We start from the raw sequence: 18,310 nt of genomic DNA on the forward strand, positions 1-18,310 counted from the left end.
GCGATGAGAGTAGCTAAGCCAGGGTTATTGCGATATGTGGCTTGTAGTCATTTATATCTTTCTATCACACCTGGCCTTTACTGACAGTAAGGCAACCAGGGACTTTGTCTTAAGCACTTTCTACCTTTGACTGTTGTGACATTATGAGGCTTTATGGGAAAGAAAGAAAAACCTCACACTTCAGCATACAGAGTTCCAACAAGAAATGGAAGTGGAATATTCTGCTTATCCTCTTGGACTCAAAATCAGAAATCTTCTCCAGCTAGGCATATCTTCTTTCCTGGTCCCTGACTAATATTTACCACAGATGTGCCATAAATATCTTCTCCCCAATTTTCCCACAAAAATGAAAGCAGGAGATTTAAGCTGACATGTCAAAAATGCGAGTATGTCTTACTGCTTAAAGATCCTCTTTCGTATTTTCAATAGTTTGAAATTAATTTAATCTCCCTATCCATACTTCTTCCTTTTTCTTTTCTGAAAGCACAAGCATTGGCCATTTATTCACTTCGAGTATTTTTAATTCCTAACATGTATTTTTAAAATAAATAAATAAGAGCTTTTGGCCGAAAGACTTCTACTCCTGAGACGTCCCCCAGCTATCTAATTTGTCTTTTTTTGAAAACACAGACTCCATTCCAGACCCCATGGAGACAATTACTTCCATGCCCTCCTCTGCAGTTCACAGGAGTCAGAGAGGACAAAAAAAAAAGGGGGGAAATAAACAAAAAGGCAAACATGTACATATTTTTTTGATGAGAAAATGTCCAAAACTTAGTAACATTCTTAAAAACTTGAGTGCTTGGTAATGTTCAGCTAAACTCATTTCAAGAACCTGTTGTTCGGAAACTTTGTTCAAGAAGTGATTTCTACTACTATTCCTTTTATTTCATTAAAAACTCTCCCTCCCATGTGTGGTTTTCTTCCTTGTTTAAACTGTGTAGAACAAGGAGAATTCACATCCTTGTGCTCCAGTTTCGATGCCAATCTTAAGCAAAGGGCTGCCTGTTCAACCCAGATCAAAGCTAAGATTTGCTGCACATTCTTTAGCCTAGGTATATGTTTTCGACAGTGATTTTGTTTCTACAGCTGAGCAAATGACAGAATCATCTTTTTACTTTCTTTCCCCATCTCCTCTCCAGACTAAAATGTCGTAAGAATATTTTGTTCTGTCATGTCCCTGGTATCTCTGTGTCTTGCTTATTTTCACTGTGTGTGAACATTCAGGTGCTCAATCTTCATTAGTGCAAATAATCAGGAAAAGGACATGTTAATCTCCTGTTTGTCAAAAGCAATTTTAAAATTGTCTGTTTAATTGTAATACTCAGTTCATGCTGCTTTGGTTAATTAGATGTGTAACAGAGACAAAGAAAAAATATAGCAGAAGCCTAGCAATGTAACTGTATGCAAACTGAGAACTGTGAACATTCATTATGGTTTTTACATACTCAAGTGTTTCTAAAATAAAAAGCTCTATAAAAAGCTTACAACATTTGTTTGATGTTGAAATACTTATTTTCTATATATAAAAAAAAAGTATTACATGACTGGAACTGTCCTTAAAAGAGAAATTTTGATTTGAATTATTAAGTTTTCCTTTTTGGATGATAGTATCCATTTTTCCCAATCATATACCGTGTGTGTATGTAATGGATGCTAAAGTCACTGGATTACAGATTTACAATGCTTAGTTTTCTTTAGTTTAAAGACGTTTAAGTGAAGCTGCATTTAAAAGTATTATTTCAGCTTGTGGCAAGCTCCTTGCAGTCCAAAGCAAGTCCATTATCCAAAGGAGGAACCAGCCTCAGATAATAAAAAGAAAAGAAAAAAAAAAGTGTGGGGGAGGAAAAACAAAAAAAGTGTTGAGTGTTCCTCAACAAAAACAAACCCTGTGGGTTTCCCTTCTCTGCAGAACTCCACTGCAGTCAGTCCTTAATACTCCATTAAGGCAAAATTTACTTCCTGGTGTCCAAGTCTCTCTTAGATAATTTATGGGTGTCCTGCCTCCATGCCCCAGTAATAAAAGCCAAAGTCACTGAACTAGGTCATTCAAAAGACTGCTTACCTGAAGCATGTCAGAAACTTAAAAATAATTTTCCTTATTGAAGTAAAATAATAATCACTTGTTTCAGTGGGGCCAAGCTCTTACTCTTCTCTTTAATAATGTTTTCATGCTTATTTATGTGAAAGTTTCCATCAACAGAGAATTAAATTTCAGTTCCATATTTCCCATTAGGGCTGAAAGAGGGTGCAGAGTAATGTTTGTCATAATATATTAGGCATTCTTTGACTTCTATAATAATACAGTATAAATTAAATACTCCTAGTAGACGTGAGAGCAAAGAATAATTGTGTTTGTGCAGCAATGTATCATAGTGATTTTTCATTTATTAATTTGTTTTATTGATTTGATAAATCGATATGAAGCCTATATATGAGGGAACAAAAGAAAAGGAAATAGAATAAATTGATATTTACAAGTATGAAATTAACATGAAGTTCAAGTTTTATCACGAAGTGATAATCTGGTTGAATGAACCAAAAATGGAATACTTATCAGAAGCCTTTATTCTGCCTCTTACAGTTACAGTTTTGTGACTATTAATGCCTTTATACAGCTTTATACATGTTCTAAAGTCAGAAATCAATAGATCATTAATTGATATTATAATTTTAGATAATAATTGTAGTGATACTTTAGGAACAGCTTAAAAAAAATGGCTATCATTGACAATCAAGTATGAGAAAGATTTATATCAGTCAGTGACAACAGCCTCCTGAAGAATATGATGATATTTGTTTACTTATTCACAAGAATACAAAACTAATATATTCAAACATGATGTAGTTGAAATTAGTTTAAAAGGTTATGGACATTACTGCACTTTAGCAGCAATTTTTCAAATATTAATTGAAATTGATAACTAATATTTAGGTTCTGTTCCTTTCAGAACAATTTCTACCTTCACACAAGTTGATATCGATAATTAAATTTTTCCTGTATTTCTTCCTCAAAATTATAACATTTTAATGTTAAGCTTAGGAACCCATACTTACAGAGCCGAAACACGAGCATTTTCTCTTTTTTAACACATGTGTTTTAATATGCTTCACCAGCTTTTTATTCATTCTTTTTTCTTCTATTTCCTCCCATGCCAGTTTTCCCAGGTACTATTACTTCCTTTCTTCTCTCATCTTTCCTTTCACCCTTTCCCTATTGTGTCTTCTTTCCTCCCTCATGAATCTTGTTCTCTCTCTCTTTTATTTTTTCACCATCTTTTTTCCTTTCTAATTACTTTCCTGTCCTGCTCTACTTGCTTAAACATTTACTTTTTCTCCTGTATTATCCTCCTCTGAATCAGTCCATGCTTTGCTCACGTTCATTGTAACCAAATAGGGAATTCTCACAGCCAAACTTATCCTAATCACTCACGAGGCTGAGGGATAAAGGGATGAAGTTTTTTTTTCTTTTTCAGTCGTGACATCCCCAAAAAATAGATTGCAGATTAGAGAAGGTGGAGGAGAGGTGTGTGAAAATTTCTGTCTGTTGGCTGTTGCAAAACAAGCAAGTGGGAACAAATGCTTTATGAATAGCGTCAGATTGCTTTACTTTGTTAGAGAAAAAATTTACCCAACAAAACTTGCCTGTGTATTCCATTGTCAAGTCAAGGCGGGACCAAAGGAATGGTCAAACCTAATACAGACATCAGGCTAAGAACGCTATGGATATTATTACAGAATTGTGGAATCATGGTACAATTAAGATAGGAAGAGAATCACCTAGTCCAGATCACCTAGTCCAACCCCCTGGTCCAAGTGGGATCAGCTATCCAGGATTTTGTCGAGTATAATTTTGAATGTCTCCAAGATACTCTACAACCTCTTTTAGAAACCTGTTAGAGAATCCGACCGTCCTTATAAGAAAAAAAAAAGTTTGTTTTTTTTTCTTATGTTGGAATGGAGATTCCTGTGTTTTGGTCTGTCTTGTCTCTCTTGTCCTGTCACTGGACATCAATGAGAAAAGCCTGGCTTCATCTTATGTACTCCGCCTTCATCAGGTATTTAAACACATTGACTAGATCCGCCTCAGCCTTCTCTTCTCCAGGCTGAACAGTCCCAGCTCTCTCAGCTTCTCCATATATGTCAGATACACTATTTCATTAATCATTTTTATGGCTCTTTGCTCAACTTGCTCCATTTTGTCCATGTCCTCCTGGTATTGGGGTCCCAGACTTGGACCCAGCACTCCAGATGTGCCTCACTAAGACTGAACAGAGAGGGAAGATCATCTCCTTCGACCTGCTGGCAGTCATCTTCCTAGTGCAGCCAAGGATGTTCTTGAGCTTTTTTGCTATGAAGGTGTGTTGCTGGCTCATGATCATCTTGTTGTCTACCAGGACCCCAAGGTCTTTCTTTGCCAAGCTACCTTCTGGCCAGTCAGCCCCCAGCATGTACTGGTGCAGGGGTTGCTCCTCCCCAGCTGCAGAGCTTTGCTTTTTGCCTTGTTAAATTTAATGACATTCCTCTCTGCCTAGTTCTTCAGCCTGTTGAGGTCCCTGAGTGCGACCATCTGACATACCAACCACTTCTCTCAGTTTTGTATCATCTACAAACTTACTGAGGATGCACTCTGTCTATGATCCGGGTCATTAATGAATACGTTAAACAGTGCTGATCCCAATATCAACCCCAGGGGCATCACACTAGCCACTGGCCCCCAGCTGGACTTCATGCCACTGGTCATAATTATTTGAGCCCAGCAGTAAAGATGGTTTTCAGTTTACCTCACTGTCCTTTTATCCATCCTGTACTTCATCAGTCTATGTGTGTAAGGATGTTACAGGAGAAAGCATCAAAAACCTTAGTCAAAAGTCAAGATCAACCACATTCACCGCTCTCCCCTCCTCTCCCAAGGCTGTCATTTCATTGCAGGAGTCTATCAGTTTGGTCAAGCATGAACTCCCCTTCATAAATCCAGCTGACTACTCCCAATGACCTTCCTGTTCTATATATGTTTGGAAATTGTTTCCAGGACTCAGTTGCTCTATCACTGTCTCAGAGATCAAGGTGAAGCTGATCAGTGTGTAGTTTTTTGAATCTTTCTTTTTGTCCTTGAAGATAGGAATGACATTTGCTTTCTTCCAGGGTCAGGAATCTCCCCTGATCACTGTAATATTTCAAGGCTAATGGATAATGTCCTCAAAATGACATTGTCCAGCTACCTCAGCATTTGTGGGTGCAGCCTGTCAAGTCCCATGACTTAAGTATACCTAGTTTGTTTAAATGTGCCCTAACCTGAAACTCTTAGACCAAGGATGTCTTCTTTGCTCCCGAGTTTCCCACTGGTCTTAGGGGCCTGAGATTCCTCAAGGCAAATCTTACCAGTAAAGACCGAGGTGAAGAAAATATTGAGAACCTCAGGCTTTTCCATGTCCTTTTCCACCAGTTCACATGCCCCATTCAGCAGCAGGCCCATGTTTTCTCTGTATTCCTTTTGTTGCTAATTTAATTGTAGCAGTATACCTTGTTGCCTTTTACATCCCTTGCCAGATTAATCTTCAGGCTGGCCTTGGCTTTACCAGTCCTACGCCTGCATGATGAGACAACATCTCTTTATTCCTTCTGGGTCACCTTTCCCTCCTTCCATCTCTTGTACGCTTCCTTTTCAGTCAGGGGCAACTTGACTGTCCACACAGGTGTCCTCCCGTTTTTGCTTGACTTGCTGTGTATTGGAATAGACTGTTCTTGAGCTTGGAGGAGGTGAGCCAGATGGAGGTCAGCTCTTCTTGGACCTCTTTTATCTCCAGGACTGTCTCTAGTGAAATTCTCCCAAGCAGATCCCTGAAGAGGCCAACAACTGCTCTCCTGAAGTCCAGAGTTGGATCCTCTCAGGACCTTGAACTCCACCAACTCATGGTTACTGCATCCAAGGCTGCCCCTGACTTTCACTGCCCCGACCAGTCCTTCCCTGTTTGTAAGTATGACATACAGCAGAGCAATTCCCCTCACTGGGCCCTGGCTCAACTATGTTGGAAAGTTGTCATCAATGTGCTCCAGAAAACTTCTGAATTGCTGCTGTGTTGTCCCTCTAGCAGATACCGGGGTAACTGAATTTCCCCGTGAGTACCAAGGCCTATGATCATGCAGACTCTGCTGCAAAGGCATAGGAAAAGTCTTCCACCAGAAAAATTAAAAAAGAAAACAAAACAAAAAAACAAACCTAAACTTTCTTCAGAATGTATCTATCTCCTAGAAAATCTTAATAGTTTGTTCTGAATGACAATATCTCATAATACAACAATTATACCTGTAAGAAAAATATTATTAGCATTGAATATCTGATTTTTTTCATACTCAGATCTATTTTTCAACGTGAAGCTTGCACTGGGGGGCTCCTGAAGGCTCCTTTTCCCTTGGGGTCTAGTGGGGGAGCTGACTTTTTTTAGGTCTGCTTTCAACAATTTCCAGAATCAATCTGTGATGTTTTTCAAAATGTAATCTGGAAATTAATTGTAGAGAAAGGTTCCTGTGCCTTCAGAAAGTGTTAGTGAGTGTGTGGGCGGTGTAATGTGGGAGATGCATTAGTTGCTATACATAGGAATGAAGTATGCACAACAAGAATAAAAGGAGGGAATGTAATCAATGCTGCTACCCACACTGCTCTGGATTTTGGATAGATTGCAATTAGTTTGACCTCCATACTTTAAATGGTAATGTCTGGAGAATTCTGGAAGGTGTAATTTGCTATTATCAGCATAATTAACTGAATATTAGAAAGGTGATATTACTGTTAAGAGTTACATTTTACCCTACATCCTCAGCTATAGCTAGACACCCCCTCACTCAAATCAATACCTGATGTTATATCATCATGACATTTTTGATCATGTATACATATCCCCACATTTAAAAAACCTAGGAGAGAGCAGGTATTTCTTGTTTTGATAAAGCATCTGGCTTTTATTGTTCAGAAGTCTGGGAAAAATAAGTACAAAATATGTGTTAAACTGAGATTGTACTTTCAACAACAAAAAAAATCAATAAAAAAGCAACAAAAAATCCTACCCAAATAGGCAGCACCTAGTGAGTAATAACTTCATTTCTGTATAGCTCAGGGGGGTTGCAAGGGGAGTGTGAAAAGTTCATTATTATCAACCAGAAAAAAAAGCGAGTGCTAAGAAGAAAGAATCGTATTTCCTATTGGGATTTCTCCCAGACTACATGATTTGCATGAAGGGCGCCACATCAAACACATTGGGTGCCCTTTTTCAAATATTAATGTGAAGCTTGTTTCAAGTTCTTTCTTGACTTTGTGCCACCTTGTATCAAAGGAAGTTAAAAGTAGGACTTGGGAGGAAAAAACACTTTTCCAACTGTTTCAGCACTTAGGAAAAATCTTTCTGTATTTGATCAGTTCTGCTTCAAACTTTTATTATTTTGACAAACAGACACATTTTTATAGCTGTGCATTTTATGACGGTCTGATTTGGACTTTTTCCCCCTCCTTTTTTTGAGGTTTTCCATTTTACAGTGATGGGTGTCATGACTGACCCACTCAGAACATTTATGCTCTACCTAATTTAATTATCTGCCTTAGTCTTTTCTCCCATGTGTCATAATTTCTATTAAATATTTATATATCTGAGCAAGATCGCACCAAAGTATGCCACAGAAAATGGAGCCCTTACAATTAAATGTGTATAGTCCAGCTGCTTTATTCTTACCTAATTGAACTTTTAAACAACTAAGTCTAAGATAATTAACCCGTGTTCCTCTTAGAGTCAAACTACTAAATTAGTTGAGAGATGCCATGAATTCTGCTCCAGAAGTAGCAGTTTCTTTTAACTGACTATAAAAGGAGCCTAAAATGGTTACCTAATATTTAAATGACTAACATTTAGACATAAATGGTTAGGTAATTCCCACTGTAAGTAACTCAATAATACCAGCAACAAGAAAAAACAAGGAAAGACATACTTCCTCTCTGTTTCCCTTCTCCTCAGAAAGAAAAAGAAAGCAAGAGAAGTGGCAGGATTTTTTGTTAAGAAATTCAAACTTAAATAAATTGCTCATAAAAATGCAAGAGATGATGCATATTATACAGCACGAGAGCAATTAATAGAGATAAACGGAATTGTGAAAGTCTGAGAAGAAGTTGATCTTTTCAGAACGCACAACCCACAGTTTGCAGGAAAAAAAAAATGAAATTACGATGAAAAAGAAACAAAATGTTAGATGCAATTGGTAATTTAGGAAGTAGCGCTATCATAGCCTGAGAACTAAATGTTCTCCACAATCCCGTGAAGAAATCTTTGCTGAAGTCTCACAGGCTATGGTAGAGGAACTTTTAAATTCACAATTATCAGCCAGATTTGTAGCTGAAATAATCACCATAGAGGTGATACAACTAAAGCTCCTGAAGCATTTTCAGAAAAAAAATAAAAAGTCCAAAGTGCCTATTTTTCATAAAAAAGAAATTGGAGAGAGATTAAAGTGAACTACTGTCAACATAGGGAAAAGCCTAACAGTGCTACTGAAAAGCAGAGTAAAATTTAGATGTAATGGATTCATTATGTGCTTCTTACTACACAGAAATATCTTCACACTGAAGTCAATAAGACTGTTTTTCTTGTAAGTCACAGAAGCAGGGAAATTTCACAGGAATTTCTGTCAGTGTTTTATGTGTAAAAAAAGCAAACTAATATTTTTCTGACCAGTCCTACCTATGGCCATAAGCAAAATAAAATATAATGATCCAGTCTTTTAAAATATTACCCAGCCCACACACCAGTGAAAGAACAGCATGATCATCAAGAATAGATGCTATGGGTAATGTTCTTCCCTTTTGCATAGAGATAAAAATTCCTGATTTTAATATAGTTTTCTTTTTTTGTCCTCTTTTCCTCAGGAATAGCTTTTTGTTCCTTGTAGGCTGGATGTCTTTTGCATGAGTTTTTATTTCCATTTTCTTTGTTTTTTTTTCTGGATTTGGTTAAATTATATGGGCATTTTGCATTTTTTAAAACATTAGAGCCAAAATATTAATAAAAAGAGACCTGAAATTTAATATCATATTGTAATCCTATATAATGTATGTTGTCACTAGTTTCCAATTTTAAGTACTAATTACTGTTGTGAGACTAGATTCTGCTGTAGACTTTTCACAGACCCATATATATTGAATTAATCCATATTTCTGTTGGAACATATAAAAGCAGAATCTGGGTCTATGAAATTAGTAATAGAAAGATTTATTAGATTGTCTAGCTGATAATACAACAAATCACTATGAGTACTCTAATCTGAGAAGAATGGGCATAAGACCTTTTACCACTTAGCAATGCATTATCTGTGTATTTGCTGTAGTCATAAATGACAAACATGCAATATTAGAAAAGGTCTGCACTAGCAATTTTTATTGGACATTTTCCAAGTAATATGTCTGAGCTATTTGGTTCTTGGTTTCCACCATTATCAGTAAAATGAAGTTAGAGGAAGGAAAAACAGCATCGCACGTGCAGCTACCCTCACTTTCTTCCTACTCTACCAATGTTTCATATTGTAGATCATTTCCACAGAAGAGAGTAGGTAGGGTCAACTAGGTTCCAGAGCTGAAACAAAAGCAGTTTGCTTTTCCAAGCTTCCTCCTAATCATGAAGAAAGGCAGGAGTAAATGCTCATCTGAAGCTACGTGAGTAGTTAAAAGATTTTTATAAAACAAAAGAGAAATGTTTTTTTGCTTCTTATCTTGATTCGGTGACAGCTTGAAACAAAGATAAACAGAGGAATGGGATCACTGTAGTTACATATTGCAACTCGTTCAACTTTAAGCTACATTTTCTACCCAGTTAAATCAAGTTTTAATTTCCTATCAGCTTGTTCTTATGGACTGTATTGAACATCAACATCCTGAGCTATTACAGAGCAGGTTGAAAGGATAAATGTCTTGTAGGTCTTCCTGGAAAAGGCAGAGCTTCATAAAGCGTAAATAGTGGTAAATAGTAATTTAATTCCTTCAGTTTACATGGACTGTGAGCCTATTGAATTCTGTTTAGGATTCTGTTGTGCATGTTACCCCACTTTAAAAGTCCTGACGTCTATCATATGATCTCCAATTGTTGTAAATCATGGTGCATCACCCAATAGCTCTTAAAAAGACGTAGCATTACGATTCTTGTACCTGTTCCCATGTCACCTACAACATGCCAGCATAAGGAAAAAAGCCGTGACCACTCCCCTACCCATTCCAGCTAGGTGTTCCAGACACCAATAAGACATGAAATGAGCCAGTGGTCCCCTGCCCACTGTCCAGGGGCAGACTTCAAGATTTTTCCCTGACTACGAAGTTAGAGATTTCTGTGCAGGAACATTCTGCATCTTTTGCTGTCATTCATCTGCTATGAAATGCCCTAAGAATCTTCCACTTTGGGTAATTCTCTTTCCAGAATGCTAAAGCAGCTTTTAGTTCTCTTCTTGAGAGCAAAACCAAAATGCTGTCCTTTTGCACAATTGTTAAAAACTCTGCTTTTCAAACACTTCTTCTTTGCTTCTGCTTTTTCCTGAGCAGAACTTTCTGCCATTTCAGCCTTTATAAAAACAGGAATGCAAAGAACAAAAAATAATTTGCTCTCTGCAGTCAGAGAATGGCAATTTATAAAGACTTAGCTGACAGTTTACTTCTTTTCCTAAGTATTCAAAAAACTGTTTTCCAATTAGTACACCTTTCTTTAAAAAGCACGATTCCTGAGATGGCCAACACTGAAATTGTCCTCAAAAAGTAATTTCCTGTTCAAGATCTCTAAAACTACATAATACAATGCATTGTGCCAAACTCTGAATCATCATTTTAAGAAAGGGAAAGACCAACTAGCTATGGTCATAAAATACAACTTCATATCTGCCTTTCCAACTCCACCCTCACTACATATCAGATCAGAAATTTCCTTTCCTGGACTGAATTAGAGCTTTTCAAGCATCTATCAGACAGCAGTTCTGGGTAATATGAAAAACCTCCAACTTGGTACTGTTGCTTTCCATATGGCTGTGTAGCCTTCTGGTTCTGACGAGCTGCATAGCCATCACATTTATATTGTATTGCACAACTTGGTATTTATATTATGCTAAAACTTGTAACAGGACAAAGTTGTACTCAGAAAACAATGCAATTCACTCTCAGGACGCTTATCAAAGGCTTATGTGAAATTATTTTCTGTCTTGACTATTCTCATGGATCAAGCCTTTGATATGTTTAAGAGCTGTACTTTCCCACCTTTTTGTCTCAAATCACACTTTAAAAAATAAAAACAGTGCTTCAAGCCTGGGTAGAAATATGATGAAAACTTAGTTTTCTGGGGGAAAAGCAATAGAACAGGCATCTCAATGCATATATCCAAGTCTCCAGACACTATTTTCTAGTAATTTAAGTTGGAGTTTATCCCTTGGTATACAGAGTTATGATTTCTTCACACTAAGGGCTAATACAAAATGCATTAACTGCAAGTGGGGAGCTATAAAAATCCTGACAGCCAATGGTTTAATACATGAATTTCCAACTCAACTGATACTGTATAAAGTGTTAGCAGTAAACATCGGGCCACAAGGGGATTACCAGGTCCTATTGTACACTTAGCGTAAGATCTCAGGCACGCTTCTGTTTGATGCTTGCGATGTTACTGTTTGCTTCCTCATACTGGAAGGGAGCAGCACAATCAGTTATTTTTCACTGGTGTCTCTTTTTTGACCAGTATTTTATAAAATGACAATGTATATGGACAAAAGAGGATTTCAAAGATTTCTTAGGATAAGGAAACAAGAAATAATCTTTGAGATTACCTTAATAATTTTGGTAGTCTTGGTGTATTCCACATATAAAAAGAAAAGAAACATAAATACAAAAGTTCTATGAACAGTTAAAAATTAAACTGATAGAATACACTATGTAAACAAAAGTATCCTAGAAGTATCTAAAATAACAGGAGGTGTGATAAAAGATACACAATGATGGAAAATTAAATTATAATATAGTTCTTAACATCTTAAGGGGGATTGCAAGTCCAGGATGTAAGGCCAAGGTCCTTTAGTTGTACATTGTTTTATTCAGAATGTTTAAACAGATACTTCATTTCTGAAAGTGGATAATTTTATAGATACATTACTCAGTTGTGCTGTTCTTTTCCTAAGGTAGGATTTTATAAATTAAATATCATTGGATCATAAAAAAAATTCCCAGAATGGCAAGAAGTAATAAATCCATAATTGCATTAACTGCAGAAAAGTTAATAGACATTTTAACTAAAGAATCACCCTAACAGGATTAGAATTCACCACCCTATAAAGGCTGAATCGTGGAGTGTTTCATTACAATTTCAGGTGCTAAACTGACTACAGGAGACCTCATATTTTGTTCCTTGCATAAAATAAAAACATATTGTAAATTAAAATGAAAAATTAATTTACAAGGTTATCACCATAAAATTCAGACAAAACCCGTGTGTTCGTAAAGCTGGTCAGGAATTTGCTGAGTTGCTTCCTTATTTGAGAATGTTGGTCATGGGAATGAATGATTTCTGGGAAATGTATCTATTTCATAAAACTTTAATCAGAAAAGATATCTCAGGACCTGTCAGGTTTTCTGATCACAACTAGAGCACAAGAGACTCGAACATTTTGGTGGTGAGACCTCTTACCTTGCAATACAGACAGCTGCTTTGCGTAGGGCCACGTAAAGAAGCGAACATGAATTTCCTACGTCTACAGAGCGTGCCAATGGTGAGCAAGGTGCGCACAGCACAGCTGGTCTGGAGGACTGCCAGCAGCCTTTCCCACCTACCAGCAGAATCAACGGCATGCTGTGTGCCAGCTAGAATGCTGCGCATTCAGAGCAGTGCTTGACTTCTGGCTGACGTGCTTTCGTGAGCCAAGACGTGCTGGTCTGACGTGCTGATACACTCATTCAGTTTCACAGTATTTTGGAAGTTTCTACCTGGTACCTTCCCCTGAATTTCAGGGGAGGAGTAGGAACCTCTTTTGGGTTATTTTTTAACATATATTAAACTCCTCTTACTTCTCTGTAAGCAGCCTTGCTTTCAGTCCCACGAAAAAAAAGATTTAAAAATAAATCCCAAAATTTTCACATTAAAGAAGAAAGAAAGAAAAGCTCACGTTCAGTCAAATCTCTACTTTGTACCAAGGATATATAGAAGCAAAGTGTCATGAAATTTAGAATAAATACCATGTGTTGTTTTGTTACTTGACCACCAATTTTTTAATTCAGTGCAGAGTGTTTTTCATGCTAAAGATTACTGGAAGAGACTGCTGGACACTGATTGAATGCATAATTTGTCAGAAGCAATCTGTTGATGGAATACCAAATGCAGATGATTATTTCCAGTGGTTGGAGGAACACATAAATGATCTCTGCCTTTAACTTTACTAACAGCAATGCTTTTCATTCAGTCTCTTGTTGGATAAAAATGAAATAAAAAATCAGCCAGCATCCGTCAGTTCAGCAATATGATGCCAAAAACTATTTGCTCCATTTCTGTGATAAATGCACATTGCATTTATCACAAATTTCCTTGCATAAATTTATGCCTCTGAATTCCCAGGCTTTGTAGATCAGTTTCTGTAAGTTAAATGTTTCCACAAATAGGAAGACTTTTACAGGAAAAATAAAAATTATTTTATGTAATGTTGAAGGATGGCCATCTTTAGCAAAGGCTCACACATTCATCCACTTTCTTATGAAAGGCTTTCTATACTGGTGCAGAAGTTCAGATTCTTTTGATCTAGCATAGACATCTTCTTTGTTAATGTTTGTGTTTGATCTTGTCATCAAGACTCCCTTCAAAGTCAATGGACTCAATGCAACTCATGTTATCCTAATGTTTACGCATACAAAATAGATAAGGAACAAATCCTAATATATGTATGCCTATTTCTTCCCATTGCCTACAAAAAGAGCCTAATGTAATAAGATCTGAGTTCTAAACAGCAAGATGGAGATATCTGAGAAAATATGAGATGAAAGACTTGTTAATAAATACATTTGTAAGACTTTTATTCCAGAAGCTAAGTTAATATAAGTTAGGGACAATATAATACACATGCACAGTTGTATGTACACATGCACAGTGTAATGGGAGCAAGATTACTGACATGTAATATTAATGATCAAATTGATAATGAAATATTTGACTGGCTCTTGGAAACTGCTGTGGTTACTGTCTTTAAAATGGCATACACACAGATTCCTTTTTCAAATCCAGTCCCCTTTCCTTGCTTAAGACAGCAGCTATATGATTTCAACAATAAGACTAATAATTTCTTTATTGTCGTTGTTACACAATCATTGTCTTAATACTGTATCAGATGCATCACTATAAAAATAGTGTAGAGTTATCATTTATAATTTCCCAGAGCCACATTTGGATATGAATTTAAAAGAATGTATTTTGATTCCAATACATTTTGAGAAATGAACTCTCCATCTGTTCCTTCCCACTCTTACCTTATGGTTGGTATTTAGTTTAAAAACAGCAAAGTCAATACAACCCATTATAAAAGACACTTTAGTAGGCAAACATTTCTATGCTATATTGAATACGGTCTGTATAATAAAAGTGATTTGAATAACCTGCACTCTACTTCAAGGTTATTAGTTTGCATAAAATATGGGCTTATATCAGGAAAGAGGTACAATGCAGTTGCTGCTGTATTGCAGCGGTGTGAACAAAGAGAATAATTACCAAAATAGGACACCCTGAATGATCTTATACTCTTATACTCATTTTATACTCTAAGTACATGAAAAGATAATTTGAAAACGAGGTCTTCATTTTACACACATTGAACTCCTTTGCAGTCCCCTCCCCCTTACACACTGATTTCAATGGGGGAGGCCCACAGCCAAGAACATTTTATTTATGCCTTTCATCATTTTGTGGAAAATAATTTCAATACAGAGAATGGGAGGGGAAGAAAACAGAATTTGCCATATGTTATGCTATATAAAGAATAAGCAAATGCTGACACATCATGGAACCAGCTCTTCATTTCCCAGGCTGTTCCCCACACCCCGTTTTATACACAAACATAATCTGTGCCCTTGAGCTGATGGAGAACTCAGGCAGGCCCTGAGTTTCTGTCAAGGGATCAGGATCCTTGGGCAATACCATGGCCCAGGATCATCTACTCCCCATCAGATAATCTATATGTATATATACATACTCTGTATGTACCAATAGATAATCTATATGCAGATAAAGAAAAGGCCATGATTCTGGTGTTAGGCATCAGGTTTCTTTTTATACCATCACAAATAAAATAGTAAAAGTTAAATGATGATTAATCCCTTAATTCAACTTATTGCACGATCAAAGATTTTGGTTTTGTTTTATGAATTTCTTTTTAGCCTTCTGTATGTTGCTTATTTATATCAATTATAAGTTTTTTTAAATACTAAAGGTAAGCTGTTGGTCTTTTTTGTTTGTTTTTTCCCCAAAATGACAGGCTAGAGGTGTCTGCAATATAGCACTGGGCAAAGGAACCTGAAATGAAGGTCTTGTGTGAGATTCCCGATCTCATTGTGCTTCTGGCCTGTTTTGAAACCAAGAAGAAATATGATGATAAAGACCACAACTTCCATGAAGTTGTCCCCTGACTCACAAATTGGTGGAGGTAGAGTGCAGAAAAGCTGGATCCCTCCACATCCTACATAAATCCTGCCTTAGTTTGGTCATCTCCCGGCAGCTCATTGCTTGATGCAGCAGCCACATCCACCTGTTTTACCCAGGGAATCACAGGAAAAAAATCCTTTATGCCACACACCTTTTTTTACTGCCTTGTTGCAGGTACAGCCTGTTTGTTTACAGCTCTATCAGAAGACTACCTGATCACCATCAAAAGCAATTTCTTCTACCCCAGGTAGAGATCCCTTTGCAGAGTGCAAATGGGTATTTGAGGGGTCACTACTAACTATTCTCTGTGTCTCATGAGAGGCAGGAAACACTTTGCTCCATGGCAATCTATTTATCATGTTTTAAACATGCAAGCTTGCAGAAAAGTACTTTTAGTTATACACAAAATATTTAGGCAAGCTAAGAACTTGTTACAGATTTTTACTTCTTTTTTTTTCTTTCATTTTGCCAATCTGTTTATTGAAAGAATACAGGCTACAGGGCTAATAAGACAAAAAAAGCTAAGACTCATTATTCTTTCTGACTATCTTTTTAAGCAGTAATCTGGTTACTTTTCTTAAACACCATTATTATTATTGCTATTGCTATTACTCTTACTGTTATTATTACGGTTACTATTATATATGAAGCCTATAGTCAAGTAGGAAATGTTAATTTTACCTTCAATATTCAGGAGACTATTTTTAAAACAATAAAATAAAATAAAACCCAGAAAATCCTGGCAGAAAGACCAAAAAATCTGTGGAAAGTATTTATAAACTTTTATTTTTTGACTTTTGTAATTAGTTAATGTTAATCCATTTGGTCAACTAGTAATTTCTTGTTCTTCTCTGTTAAGGCCTCACACAAGATAACTTAATTCTTTGAGTTTTTCTTTCAGGACCACATAAAAATCACACCAATAAAATTCAAGCTATCAGCATGCTGAAAATAGCAACAAAATTAGGAATTAGGAAAATAAAAATCACTCAGTACAAATTTTGCCATGCCTATCATTTTATACTGTCCATTTCTCTAAACCAGGCAGGCAGCATATACAACTGTTTCATTCTGCAAACACTTCTTCCTTGGACTAAGCGTAAATTGAAACTAACAAAGAGGTTACAGTATGGTTTCATAATGCTTTATTCAGTGTTTTACAATCCATTGAGGAGTCATCTGATGGACCTGGCACAAACACTTAATGTAATCTTACTTTAACTTCATTTTAGTGATAGGCTACCTGCTATCCTTCATGACCTTAAAGATTTACTGCTCCAGGCTCCTGTCAATTAACACTTTGCGGGGGCTCCTGGACAGTCTGACTTGGCTCTGATGTGTCTAATGTACTGGAGAGGAGCTGAGTGGAGTGTTATTAAATATCTGTTGTGCAGGACTGAGATGAATAAGTCCATTTGTTTTTTTATTCCCTCTGGTTTAAGCAGTTTGACTGCCTGCCTATTTAAGCTGCTCAAGAAAGATTAACAGTTTCACCTCCCATCTCAGACTCAGGGTTATCCAGAAGCTGCCTCCGGTTTTTGCAAGCATCTGAAGTAACTAAGGTGAATAGACTATTTGATGTGAATAAAGGCCATGTGATGCTGCTTATATGCTTTTTTTCTTATTTTTTCTTCCCTCAAATAGAATCCGGAGGAATACATGCAAAGGGATCTGCGATTTGACACTGGGTGCTGTTCATAAAGGGTGGCTCTGATTTGGAAAAGCCATGACATTTTTTACAAGTCACAACAGCAAGCTTGAAGCAGGACAAAGGGACCTCCCATTGGACTACTCAAAATGTCATCCAGATATATGTTAGATCCAACATCTTGAAAGTCACTACAGTTCTTGACCAACATTTGAACAGATCAAGAAAAAGTATCAAAGGGATTAACCTAGGATCATTTACTGTCCTTATGTTATGGATGAGGATTTTTCTTCTGTTGAATTCTAATACCTTTTAAGCAACTCGAATACTCTTTTCTAAACAGTAACTTATTTTTAATTTGACAAGATGAGAACCACTGTACATTCTATATATTCACATTCCATTAATTTATGTTATTTTTTTCTTTCTAATTCTTTGTGACATATCTATTCTAAATCTCTTGAACGGAAAAATAATCAACCTTTTCTAAGTCTGGGCTGTTAGTTTTAAATTTAATGCCTCTGAAATCTTGGTTAAATTTAGAGCAGGAAAATTATGTTTAAGGCAATATTAATTATTAGAATTGGTGGTTTACTGGAGTCGTAGAAAATAGTGTTCTCAGGTTAATTGAAAGTAAATGCATATGAATGTGAGGGAGTTTAAAAATTCTGGTTTTGCATAGAAGATTAAAAAAAAACACCTTAATGTTTAATAGCTTTATAAATTCTAGTTCAGAAGCCCTGGATTTCTGGACAGAGCACAGAAACATGGAAATGCTGTTTATAATAACTGATTGATTTTGCATTCTAAATTCCTATATATGAATAAGATTTCTGGCCCAGACCTATAAAGGTGTTTAGGATCCCAGCTTTCGCTGAAGTCGAATGGAAAATTAGGTTCCTAGATATACCTTTAAATTTAGTCCTTAACATTTTTTACTGCCTCACAGTGCGGCAGATGTACTGATTTCACTTCAAGCCTTCAG

This window comes from Larus michahellis, chromosome 3 (assembly GCF_964199755.1).
Source record: "Larus michahellis chromosome 3, bLarMic1.1, whole genome shotgun sequence".
In the NCBI taxonomy this organism is placed as follows: domain Eukaryota; kingdom Metazoa; phylum Chordata; class Aves; order Charadriiformes; family Laridae; genus Larus; species Larus michahellis.